Raw genomic sequence first — 12,209 nt, 5'->3', positions numbered from 1 at the left:
GCACTTCTGTCTTAGGCATTCTACCTGATCTGCACTTTTGTCTATTGTCAATAATTATCTGTTTTTCCAACTTTGGCTGCCTCTGTTTACTTCCCTATATACAAACATTCCCAAATTCTCCATATATTTGTTCCTTTCATTCCCTATTTCTCTCAATCTTCTCTTTATCATGGCCTCCTTCTGTGTGTATGCCTTGCATTTCTAGACATCTCTTGTTTTTATGGACAGCACTGGGGGGGATATGTTTGAGAACACTAGATTTAGGGTGTATTTTCTATGGGGAAAGATTTGGGGGCCTATTTATTAATATGGGAGCAGACATGATCCGATATTGTGGATCATGTCCACTGCACATCGATAAATGCTGACAGCATACACACTCTGCATTTATTATTGCAGCAGCAGTTATGGTGAACTGCTGGTGCAATGCCGCCCCTGCAGATTCACAACCAATCGGCTGCTAGCATGGGGTGTCAATCAACCCGATCATATTAGATCCGGTTGATTTCTGTTCACCGCCTCAGAGCAGGTTGACAGGTTATGGAGCAGTGGTCTTTAGACCGCTGCTTCATAGCTTCTGTTTCATATGCCCAATAGAATAAACAGGGACTTAATGTTGACAAATTGGGGAGGAATTTTTGTATGGGGGAACCCATAGGTGGGAATATTCAAAGAGATACTGGTCATTGACAGGGCTGTGCTAAGTGTTTATTTGTATTGGAGGACCTATTTTGTAAGGTAGATTTTTGAACTGTAATGAGGAATCAGGTCAGTACTGCATTGATAGAACCTGTCAGGGTTTTTTACCTGTTGTTTGCCATGTGCTGCTGGCAGCCATTTTACTCACCTCTCTTCCTGACTATGGTGCATTGTGGGGGATGCTGCTCATTTCCTACACTTCCTTTTATGGCCAGACTGGTATGCATCATCCATGTGAGACAGGATGCAGTCTCAGAATTGTGATGTCATCACTTATTATTTAAAGGGCCTCTGTTCAGTATGCTTTGCCTTTGCGTTGTCTCAGACCTGTTTGTGAGAGTTCCTGTGTATTACCTGGCTGCCTGACGTCCTTCCTGGTTCCTGATCCATGGCTTGTTCCTGACTCTGCTGTTTTCCTTGCTCCTGATTCCGGCTTGTCTGACTATTCACTTTGGCTCCTGACTCAGCTCGTCTGACTACCAGCTCTGGTTTTGACTCCTGGCTTATTATTTTACTTGTGGACTTTTTATTATTTTTTGCTATTAATAAATGTGCTTTTATTTTTGCACTTCTCATCTCAGTCTGATTCCTGGCACCCTGACAGAACCATTGTGCTTAGCAGGAGGAAGAAAATGTCTCCTTTCCACATAGCCATGCCCCCAAACAGCTCAGACACCCCCCCAAATCACCTAGCCTAGTCACACCCCTAGATATTCTAACCACATCTAAATTATCTAGTAACATCCCCAGATTTCAAACATGGAACACCCTTGAGTCTATCTCCATTTGCCAAAGAACACCCTCAAATCCACCCACTTGCCTCATTGACTCATGGTAAAACATTATTAATGGAGCTGTCATTGGCTTTAATGCTGGTACCTATATAAAATAGGCAACCTAGGGGCAGAGTCAACAGCCGAAGGGAGCAGTCACATCTGCTTTGAGCTCCAACATTTAATAAGATTTTATGTTCATAATCACTGCTTTACTTACTACATAGGACACTCATTTTATCCACTGGCACTAAGAAAGTGAGTGAGTCCATTAACCAACTTTTTGTGGACCAAGGACTGTCAGTACACACATCACGGCAATGCCGACTATTGAGGCCTATAGGCCAACCCGGATCATCTCTTGAAACTAACTACGCAGACAACCCCTGAAAGTTTATAATGTAGGGAGTGGTATACACAAATGCACACCACACCCTTTAGGGTGCGCCTCCCAATTACCAAAATTAGTATAAGGTAAATAATATAGAACATAGACAGATAACAATATACTAGAATATTTAGGCAATGAATACAAAAAGTTACACAAGATAGAACACCAGAACAGTGAACTATACAGTTGGTATAAGTATGTTAGTGTCCATTCATCAAACAAGTCCCAATATCTGGCGGCAGCACTCTGTCAAAGGATGGTCGTCCTGGTGGTTAGAAACTGCAAATAGAAGAACACAGAGGCGCCACAATGGCCCAGTACCACCAAAACAGAGAGATATGTATATAGATGGCACTATATATACTCACAAACATAAAGCACCCAGATGGTGCTAATGGGGCAGGCTGAAACTTCACAGTAGTCCAGCTCACTGATAGACCTCCAAACAGATCCGATTGGTGTTCCTTGAGGGCCTAGGCCCTAGATCCTATGCCTAGAAAAGAGAGAGGCAAACCAACATGGCCTAGTATTGTTTGAGCCCAGGGAGAATATAACCCTAATGGGTATACTCACAGGAAACAAAGCACCTCCAGGTGCAGTAACAGCAAGCTGGAACCACAAGTCGCCCAGTAGACAAACCACAGCAAGTGATCCTCAGCTTCCAGTAGTAAAACGTTTTGTGGGAGAGTGGTATATCAAACCCCACAACAGGTTAATGGGTCAAAATACCACACAAGCAAGTGTATATGAAAGTAAAAATCTTTAATAACACAGCGATGCGTTTCTCAGCCACCTATGGGCTGTTTCATCAGGCTATAATAAAACATTAAAATATACACTTGCTATATACCAAATTAAAAAACCTAAAAATTATCTAATTGGACAGTCAATTGAAATTTCAGCCAATGTGTGATCATTCTCAATCAATTACTACGGCAACAAATTCATTAGTATTCAGGTGGATAGGTTTGCGTATAAATAGGTTTGCGAAGCTAGGAGCGAACCTGGTGCCCATGGCCGTCCCCTTGATTTGGAGATAATATCTACTTTGATATAAAAAGTAGTTGTGCTTGAGAATAAAGTTGATCAGTTGAATAATAAAGTCTATTTGTTGTACAGGCATGTACATATCTTGTTCCAGAAAGGACCTCACTGCTCTAGTCCCTATTTCATGTTCAATGTTTGAGTAGAGGGCTCCTACGTCACAGGTCACCCACCAACAATGTTCATTAAGGCTGACTTCTTCTAATTTGATCAATAGATCAGTAGAATCCCTAATATAGGAATGAAGAGTAATCACAAATTTTTGCAAAAATTGATCTATATAAGCTGATAGTGAGTCAGTGAGGCTCCCTATACCTGCAATAATAGGCCTGCCTTGAGGTTTTACAGGGTCCTTGTGGACTTTAGGCAGGTGATAGTAAAAAGCAGTGCAGGGATATTTAGGGAGACAATAGTCTCTTTCATTTTTGGACATGATACCCATATTGACACCCTTCTGTAGAATGTTATTTAATTGTTCATAGAAGCTGGGGGTAGGGTCACCACAGAGGATATTATAATATTCTTTGTTATTTAATATTCGATTCGCCTCCAGTAGGTAGTCTTGCATATCTTGCAAGACTATGCCGCCCCCCTTATCCGCCTGTCTGATCACCAGGTTGGATCTATTCATGAGCCTGGCGAGAGCTTTTCTTTCATTTGGATTAAGGTTATTTTTATACCTTAACTTTTTTTTTGTTTTTTTGCCAATTTGTCTAGGTCTTCCAACACCAGGTTAGTAAATATTTCAATATGATTACCATTATTCCTAGGTGGAATGAAGGTAGTTTTGGGCCTAAGGTTAGTATGAATATACTCATCAAATAGATCCTCCATAAGTGTATGGGGTTCGTAGGTGATCAAACCTTCATTAAGATGGGAGTCCATTAGGTCTGTTGTGATGGGTCTGAGATTATCATTCTTGATTTTTTTGTCTGCAAAATATTTCTGCAAAGCTAATTTCCTGATATAACTATTGACATCAACAAAGGCTTCATAAACCTTAAATTGATTAGAAGGGCTAAAAGACAGACCCCTGCCCAAGACTCTGATTTCGTCTTCTGTGAGGACATGTGATGATAAGTTAAAAATACCTTTTTTGAGCCTTTCTAATTTCTCCTTTTTGCGGGTGATGGATTTGCCTCTTGTTCCTCGTTTCCGAATGGTCTTTTTAGCCTTTGTGAAAGGGGTGGTCCCAAAGGCCCTTGCCAGCCCGGGGGGTCCCTCGGATAGTGATCCACCCCTAAAAAAGATACTTGTGAATTGGTATTAGTACCATTGGCATTATTAACATCACCCATATTCTGCAGTGCCTGGTATCTGTTGGGATGTTCATAATTGTGTTGTACTCTTTGATCGGTATCATGGGGCTCTATATCAGAATTGGGGCCTCTTTTGTCAAAGTGCATAGTAGGCATGGAAGTGTTGTGATTGATAGTGCCATTGTGTGTATTATTAATCCTATTGTAAGGGTGATAAGAAGAAGGATTGGACTCTCTATTTCTATCATTGAACTGTTCACAAGACTCTCTATTCCTATCCTTAAACTGTTCATTATATGAACTGGTGCGATGATATGAGGATGATTGAGGTGTATGAGGCCTATTGGAAAAGTGAGGTTTGGCAGGGATATGTTCCCTATTCCTATAATTTGGTTGATGATGAGATTGATTGCTATAATTATGATTGTTAGTGTGGGGTGAGAAATTAGATGCTGAGTTCGTTCTATAGTCAGTTTGTGGTCCCCCGCCATGTGAATAATGTTGAGGAGCAAAACGGTTCTTATAGGCTACTGTTTGCCAGCCCCCACTAGAATTGAATCTGTTGGAACTTGTAGTGTTGATATTGACATTGGACCTGGGCATTCTATTGTTCCGATTGTAAGTATACACTTCCCCTTTGGAATAGTCCTCATTATCCCTCTCCATTTTTTTGTTTTTGTTAGAAATAATTAAATGTTGATATTCATCAGCTTTATCATATGTTTCCTTTCTCAGGTTCTCATATAGGGGAGATGATTTATATATATCAATATCTTTTTGTAATTGATCAATCTCAGACCCCACTTCATCGACAAGTGTTTGTCTGTGCTTGATCAATATATCAATTAGTGTCATGGAGCAAGTGTTAAGAGCATTTTCCCAATCCTTAAGTACCTCTTCATTGTTTTTAAATGAACAGTTTTTGAACATCCTAAGTCCCCTAGGTATTTGATTTTTGTTTTTGTATTTCTTGAGGGTATCCAAATCCCACCAATGTCTATGCTCCGTTTTTAAGAGGGTTTCAAGTTTGTTAAAGGAGGATTGCAGAGACATTGGAGGGTTGGATGGGTCAGAACCAGTAAGTTCTGAGGTAGCCCTCCTGTTGGCTCGCTCAGATGAGGATAACATATTGGGATATACAACTCTAATAGTGACCAACTAGGAAATAAAATATATATATGAGATGTGAAGGATGCAGCAACCCCTAATGTTGACCTATGACAGATTATAATGTAGGGAGTGGTATACACAAATGCACACCACACCCTTTTGGGTGCGCCTCCCAATTACCAAAATTAGTATAAGGTAAATAATATAGAACATAGACAGATAACAATATACTAGAATATTTAGGCAATGAATACAAACAGTTACACAAGATAGAACACCAGAACAGTGAACTATACAGTTGGTATAGGTATGTTAGTGTCCATTCATCAAACAAGTCCCAATATCTGGCGGCAGCACTCTGTCAAAGGATTGTCGTCCTGGTGGTTAGAAACTGCAAATAGAAGAACACAGAGGCGCCACAATGGCCCAGTACCACCAAAACAGAGAGATATGTATATAGATGGCACTATATATACTCACAAACATAAAGCACCCAGATGGTGCTAATGGGGCAGGCTGAAACTTCACAGTAGTCCAGCTCACTGATAGACCTCCAAACAGATCCGATTGGTGTTCCTTGAGGGCCTAGGCCCTAGATCCTGTGCCTAGAAAAGAGAGAGGCAAACCAACATGGCCTAGTATTGTTTGAGCCCAGGGAGAATATAACCCTAATGGGTATACTCACAGGAAACAAAGCACCTCCAGGTGCAGTAACAGCAAGCTGGAACCACAAGTCGCCCAGTAGACAAACCACAGCAAGTGATCCTCAGCTTCCAGTAGTAAAACGTTTTGTGGGAGAGTGGTATATCAAACCCCACAACAGGTTAATGGGTCAAAATACCACACAAGCAAGTGTATATGAAAGTAAAAATCTTTAATAACACAGCGATGCGTTTCTCAGCCACCTATGGGCTGTTTCATCAGGCTATAATAAAACATTAAAATATACACTTGCTATATACCAAATTAAAAAACCTAAAAATTATCTAATTGGACAGTCAATTGAAATTTCAGCCAATGTGTGATCATTCTCAATCAATTACTACGGCAACAAATTCATTAGTATTCGGGTGGATAGGTATAACCAGGTGTGCACCTAATTAGCAAACTGACACACCACCTAGCTTCCAGCCCCTGTTACTATTTGTTACCATAGTGACCACATAACAGTACATATACATTAAAAGTTTATCTAATACACATGACACATCTACATTTGATTAGCACAAAGGAATATTTACAAGTACCCGAAAGTTCATTTTTAACCTATCTCCAGAATTATGCTTGTGAGAGGGTAATGTGTAGCCAGACACCCTAAAAGATAGTCTGGAGCACATATATGATCTATATGTGCCTTACCAGTCTAGTATTGATAGTATCACTAGCCCCATTTGAGAACCTTTGTTGGATTCAAAATGTGAGAGCGTATTAAGTCTATGTATAGGAATAATGATCATCGTATAATGAGCCGTGTGTAAACAGAAAGCTTCCATTATGTAATTCTACGTGTCTTAACATGAATGCCTTCTTAAAATGAATACCTTCTTGAAATCGATAGATCTTGTAAATGTAATTATTTCCATAACGATCTTTTGTGCTGCAAGGCATCTGTTTGCACGATCGCAAAATCCTACTTGATGTTGTGGATGACCCGAGACGCCTTCAATTGCGTCTCACTCTCTAACTGTGTCATATGACCATGTTTGAAAATATCGGAGCTTCCTCCAATCATTCTAACTACTCTAAAAGGAGTGTACACCCGCTCCAATGAAAATGCATGTTGTGGGAGGGATAAGCACCTGATCAGATCCTATTCCTTTTAAACTAACATGCGTGTTAACCCCAGAGATGGGAGCGCAAATGAGAAACCTCTTCGGCACAGTCATAAGGCACACCTCCCATTTAATCGGCTCCTATTGGTCAGTGGGCATGTAAGGCATGCATGCCTGCCCTAGAGAGCCCTCGCAATGTAATCAAAGACTGTATTGATCCTGACCTCAAAAAAGTGCCCATATCGTGTTGAACACACAAAGGAAATGTGTCTTGTAACTATATAAAAAATAAAAAGATTTATTGCTATTGGGATCCTAACAAATAGAAGGATATGTCATTGTATATTGTATCGTGCAGACGAGAGAGGGGGGGAGGGGGAAAGGGGGCCTATTTGTTAATTGGACCGGTAATATAGGATACTACTGTATCTCATCATAGTGTACCATACTGTGCGGTCCCACTATAATCATATAATAGTGATAGTGAATGCATCGGAGAGAGTAAAAAGAAAACTTTTTATTTGTGTATATCTTAGTGAGAAAGTGTTGGAAAGTAGTGTATAAGATACTAATGTATCAACAATGTGCTAGTGACCCAGTAGTGTGTGACCAGTGTGGTCCAGTTGTCCTTACAATCATAAATATTAGACATTCTGTGGCCTCTATACTCATATTTTTTATATATATATATATATATATATATATATATATATATATATATATATATATATATATATATATATATATATATATATATATATATATATATACCCCAACCTAAATAAGTTAAAATTAGTGAACTATAATAATCTAATACTGTAGGTAGTGCAGTGCCAATAAGCGACATATTTGTTAATAAAGTGTAGATAGTCCCTCAGAAAGTACTTATAGTAATATAACTATAAACTATTAATGGAAACGATAGTATATAATACTTATAATAAGTGAGTATAGGTGGTGTGTGAATATAACTAACATTGTGCATAAGGAATAAACAGAAAAAGAAATAGATTGAATGACTAGTGATAAGACCTCATAAGATGCTCTGGTGGTCTGGCTATATATATAAATAAATGTATAAGTGTATAATACAATAAAATAAGTTAAAAGTGTGAGAATTAACTAACATATATGTACAGGGAATTGACAATTTGTGAGTCAATATTTATCTAGCCTTGAGTGATGGCAGTTATTACATTACCGAGCATACAACATACCGGTAGCAATAGAAACAGAGCTCACAATCCATCATTAGAGGAGAACACTGGTGGAAAAAGGGGGGGGGGTATGATATACCCATCCCCTATCACCATAGATTGTTTGGTCATCAGAATGCCGCCATATCAAGGTTCTCATTGAGACCATCTGGCTGTAAAGTTTGTAATTTTTTTATCCAGAAGGTCTCTCTTTTTCTGAGAGTAAGGAAGGAGTTAGGGAATGATCTAGAAATTGCCTCAATAGTTATAATTCTCATAGGGTTCTTTTGTTTTTTATGATAAATTAAACAATGTCTAGATACACTGTGAGACTTGGAATGCTTTTTGATGTTATAGGCATGTTCCCCCCATCTTTTTTTGATCTTGCGACAGGTACGTCTTCTTGATGTATGTGTTTCTTAGTGAAATAACCTGACCTATCCTCATTCCTCACCCTGAGAGTTTCGCGATTTATTAAGTCCTGTGGATAACCTTTCTCAAGAAACCTTTCGCCAATTATTGTGGCTTGTGAATCGTAATCCTCCAAAGTGGAGCAATTTCTTCTGATTCTCCTAAATTGTCCGTACGGGACATTGTTCTTCCAACACTTATAGTGATTGCTCTCATAATGGAGAAAGCTGTTGCAATCAACAGTTTTGAAGAAAGTTCTTGAGGAGACCTTACCATCTGGTGTCTTCCCCAGAACAAGATCTAAAAATTCAATTTCTTCTTTTTTTATATTATGGGTAAAAGATATCCCAAAAGTGTTATCGTTCAAATGATCTATAAATCCCCTAATGTCATCTTCTGACCCCTTGAAAATGAATAGCAAATCATCAATGTAACGGCCATAGGACACCAGGTTCGCTCCATAATGGGTATCATAGATGTAAGCTTGTTCAAAGCAACCCATAAATAGGTTTGCGAAGCTAGGAGCGAACCTGGTGCCCATGGCAGTCCCCTTGATTTGGAGATATCTACTTTGATATAAAAAGTAGTTGTGCTTGAGAATAAAGTTGATCAGTTGAATAATAAAGTCTATTTGTTGTACAGGCATGTACATATCTTGTTCCAGAAAGGACCTCACTGCTCTAGTCCCTATTTCATGTTCAATGTTTGAGTAGAGGGCTCCTACGTCACAGGTCACCCACCAACAATGTTCATTAAGGCTGACTTCTTCTAATTTGATCAATAGATCAGTAGAATCCCTAATATAGGAAGGAAGAGTAATCACAAATTTTTGCAAAAATTGATCTATATAAGCTGATAGTGAGTCAGTGAGGCTCCCTATACCTGCAATAATAGGCCTGCCTTGAGGTTTTACAGGGTCCTTGTGGACTTTAGGCAGGTGATAGTAAAAAGCAGTGCAGGGATATTTAGGGAGACAATAGTCTCTTTCATTTTTGGACATGATACCCATATTGACACCCTTCTGTAGAATGTTATTTAATTGTTCATAGAAGCTGGGGGTAGGGTCACCACAGAGGATATTATAATATTCTTTGTTATTTAATATTCGATTCGCCTCCAGTAGGTAGTCTTGCATATCTTGCAAGACTATGCCGCCCCCCTTATCCGCCTGTCTGATCTCCAGGTCGGATCTATTCATGAGCCTGGCGAGAGCTTTTCTTTCATTTGGATTAAGGTTATTTTTATACCTTAACTTTTTTTGTTTTTTTGCCGATTTGTCTAGGTCTTCCAACACCAGGTTAGCAAATATTTCAATATGATTACCAATATTCCTAGGTGGAATGAAGGTAGATTTGGGCCTAAGGTTAGTATGAATATACTCATCAAATAGATCCTCCATAAGTGTATGGGGTTCGTAGGTGATCAAACCTTCATTAAGATGGGAGTCCATTAGGTCTGTTGTGATGGGTCTGAGATTATCATTCTTGATTTTTTTGTCTGCAAAATATTTCTGCAAAGCTAATTTCCTGATATAACTATTGACATCAACAAAGACTTCATAAACCTTAAATTGCTTAGAAGGGCTAAAAGACAGACCCCTGCCCAAGACTCTGATTTCGTCTTCTGTGAGGACATGTGATGATAAGTTAAAAATACCTTTTTTGAGCCTTTCTAATTTCTCCTTTTTGCGGGCGATGGATTTGCCTCTTGTTCCTCGTTTCCGAATGGTCTTTTTAGCCTTTGTGAAAGGGGTGGTCCCAAAGGCCCTTGCCAGACCGGGGGGTCCCTCGGATAGTGATCCACCCCTAAAAAAGATACTTGTGAATTGGTATTAGTACCATTGGCATTATTAACATCACCCATATTCTGCAGTGCCTGGTATCTGTTGGAATGTTCATAATTGTGTTGTACTCTTTGATCGGTATCATGGGGCTCTATATCAGAATTGGGGCCTCTTTTGTCAAAGTGCATAGTAGGCATGGAAGTGTTGTGATTGATAGTGCCATTGTGTGTATTATTAATCCTATTGTAAGGGTGATAAGAAGAAGGATTGGACTCTCTATTTCTATCATTGAACTGTTCACAAGACTCACTATTCCTATCCTTAAACTGTTCATTATATGAACTGGTGCAATGATATGAGGATGATTGAGGTGTATGAGGCCTATTGGAAAAGTGAGGTTTGGCAGGGATATGTTCCCTATTCCTATAATTTGGTTGATGATGAGATTGATTGCTATAACTATGATTGTTAGTGTGGGGTGAGAAATTAGATGCTGAGTTCGTTCTATAGTCAGTTTGTGGTCCCCCGCCATGTGAATAATGTTGAGGAGCAAAACGGTTCTTATAGGCTACTGTTTGCCAGCCACCACTAGAATTGAATCTGTTGGAACTTGTAGTGTTGATATTGACATTGGACCTGGGCATTCTATTGTTCCGATTGTAAGTATACACTTCCCCTTTGGAATAGTCCTCATTATCCCTCTCCATTTTTTTGTTTTTGTTAGAAATAATTAAATGTTGATATTCATTAGCTTTATCATATGTTTCCTTTCTCAGGTTCTCATATAGGGGAGATGATTTATATATATCAATATCTTTTTGTAATTGATCAATCTCAGACCCCACTTCATCGACAAGTGTTTGTCTGTGCTTGATCAATATATCAATTAGTGTCATGGAGCAAGTGTTAAGAGCATTTTCCCAATCCTTAAGTACCTCTTCATTGTTTTTAAATGAACAGTTTTTGAACATCCTAAGTCCCCTAGGTATTTGATTTTTGTTTTTGTATTTCTTGAGGGTATCCAAATCCCACCAATGTCTATGCTCCGTTTTTAAGAGGGTTTCAAGTTTGTTAAAGGAGGATTGCAGAGACATTGGAGGGTTGGATGGGTCAGAACCAGTAAGTTCTGAGGTAGGCCTCCTGTTGGCTCGCTCAGATGAGGATAACATATTGGGATGTACAACTCTAATAGTGACCAACTAGGAAATAAACTATATATATGAGATGTGAAGGATGCAGCAACCCCTAATGTTGACCTATGACAGATTATAATGTAGGGAGTGGTATACACAAATGCACACCACACCCTTTAGGGTGCGCCTCCCAATTACCAAAATTAGTATAAGGTAAATAATATAGAACATAGACAGATAACAATATACTAGAATATTTAGGCAATGAATACAAACAGTTACACAAGATAGAACACCAGAACAGTGAACTATACAGTTGGTATAGGTATGTTAGTGTCCATTCATCAAACAAGTCCCAATATCTGGCGGCAGCACTCTGTCAAAGGATGGTCGTCCTGGTGGTTAGAAACTGCAAATAGAAGAACACAGAGGCGCCACAATGGCCCAGTACCACCAAAACAGAGAGATATGTATATAGATGGCACTATATATACTCACAAACATAAAGCACCCAGATGGTGCTAATGGGGCAGGCTGAAACTTCACAGTAGTCCAGCTCACTGATAGACCTCCAAACAGATCCGATTGGTGTTCCTTGAGGGCCTAGGCCCTAGATCCTATGCCTAGAAAAGAGAGAG

Source organism: Bombina bombina, chromosome 7, assembly GCF_027579735.1.
Source record: "Bombina bombina isolate aBomBom1 chromosome 7, aBomBom1.pri, whole genome shotgun sequence".
Taxonomy (NCBI): domain Eukaryota; kingdom Metazoa; phylum Chordata; class Amphibia; order Anura; family Bombinatoridae; genus Bombina; species Bombina bombina.
Note: the sequence above shows the minus strand (reverse complement) of the source record.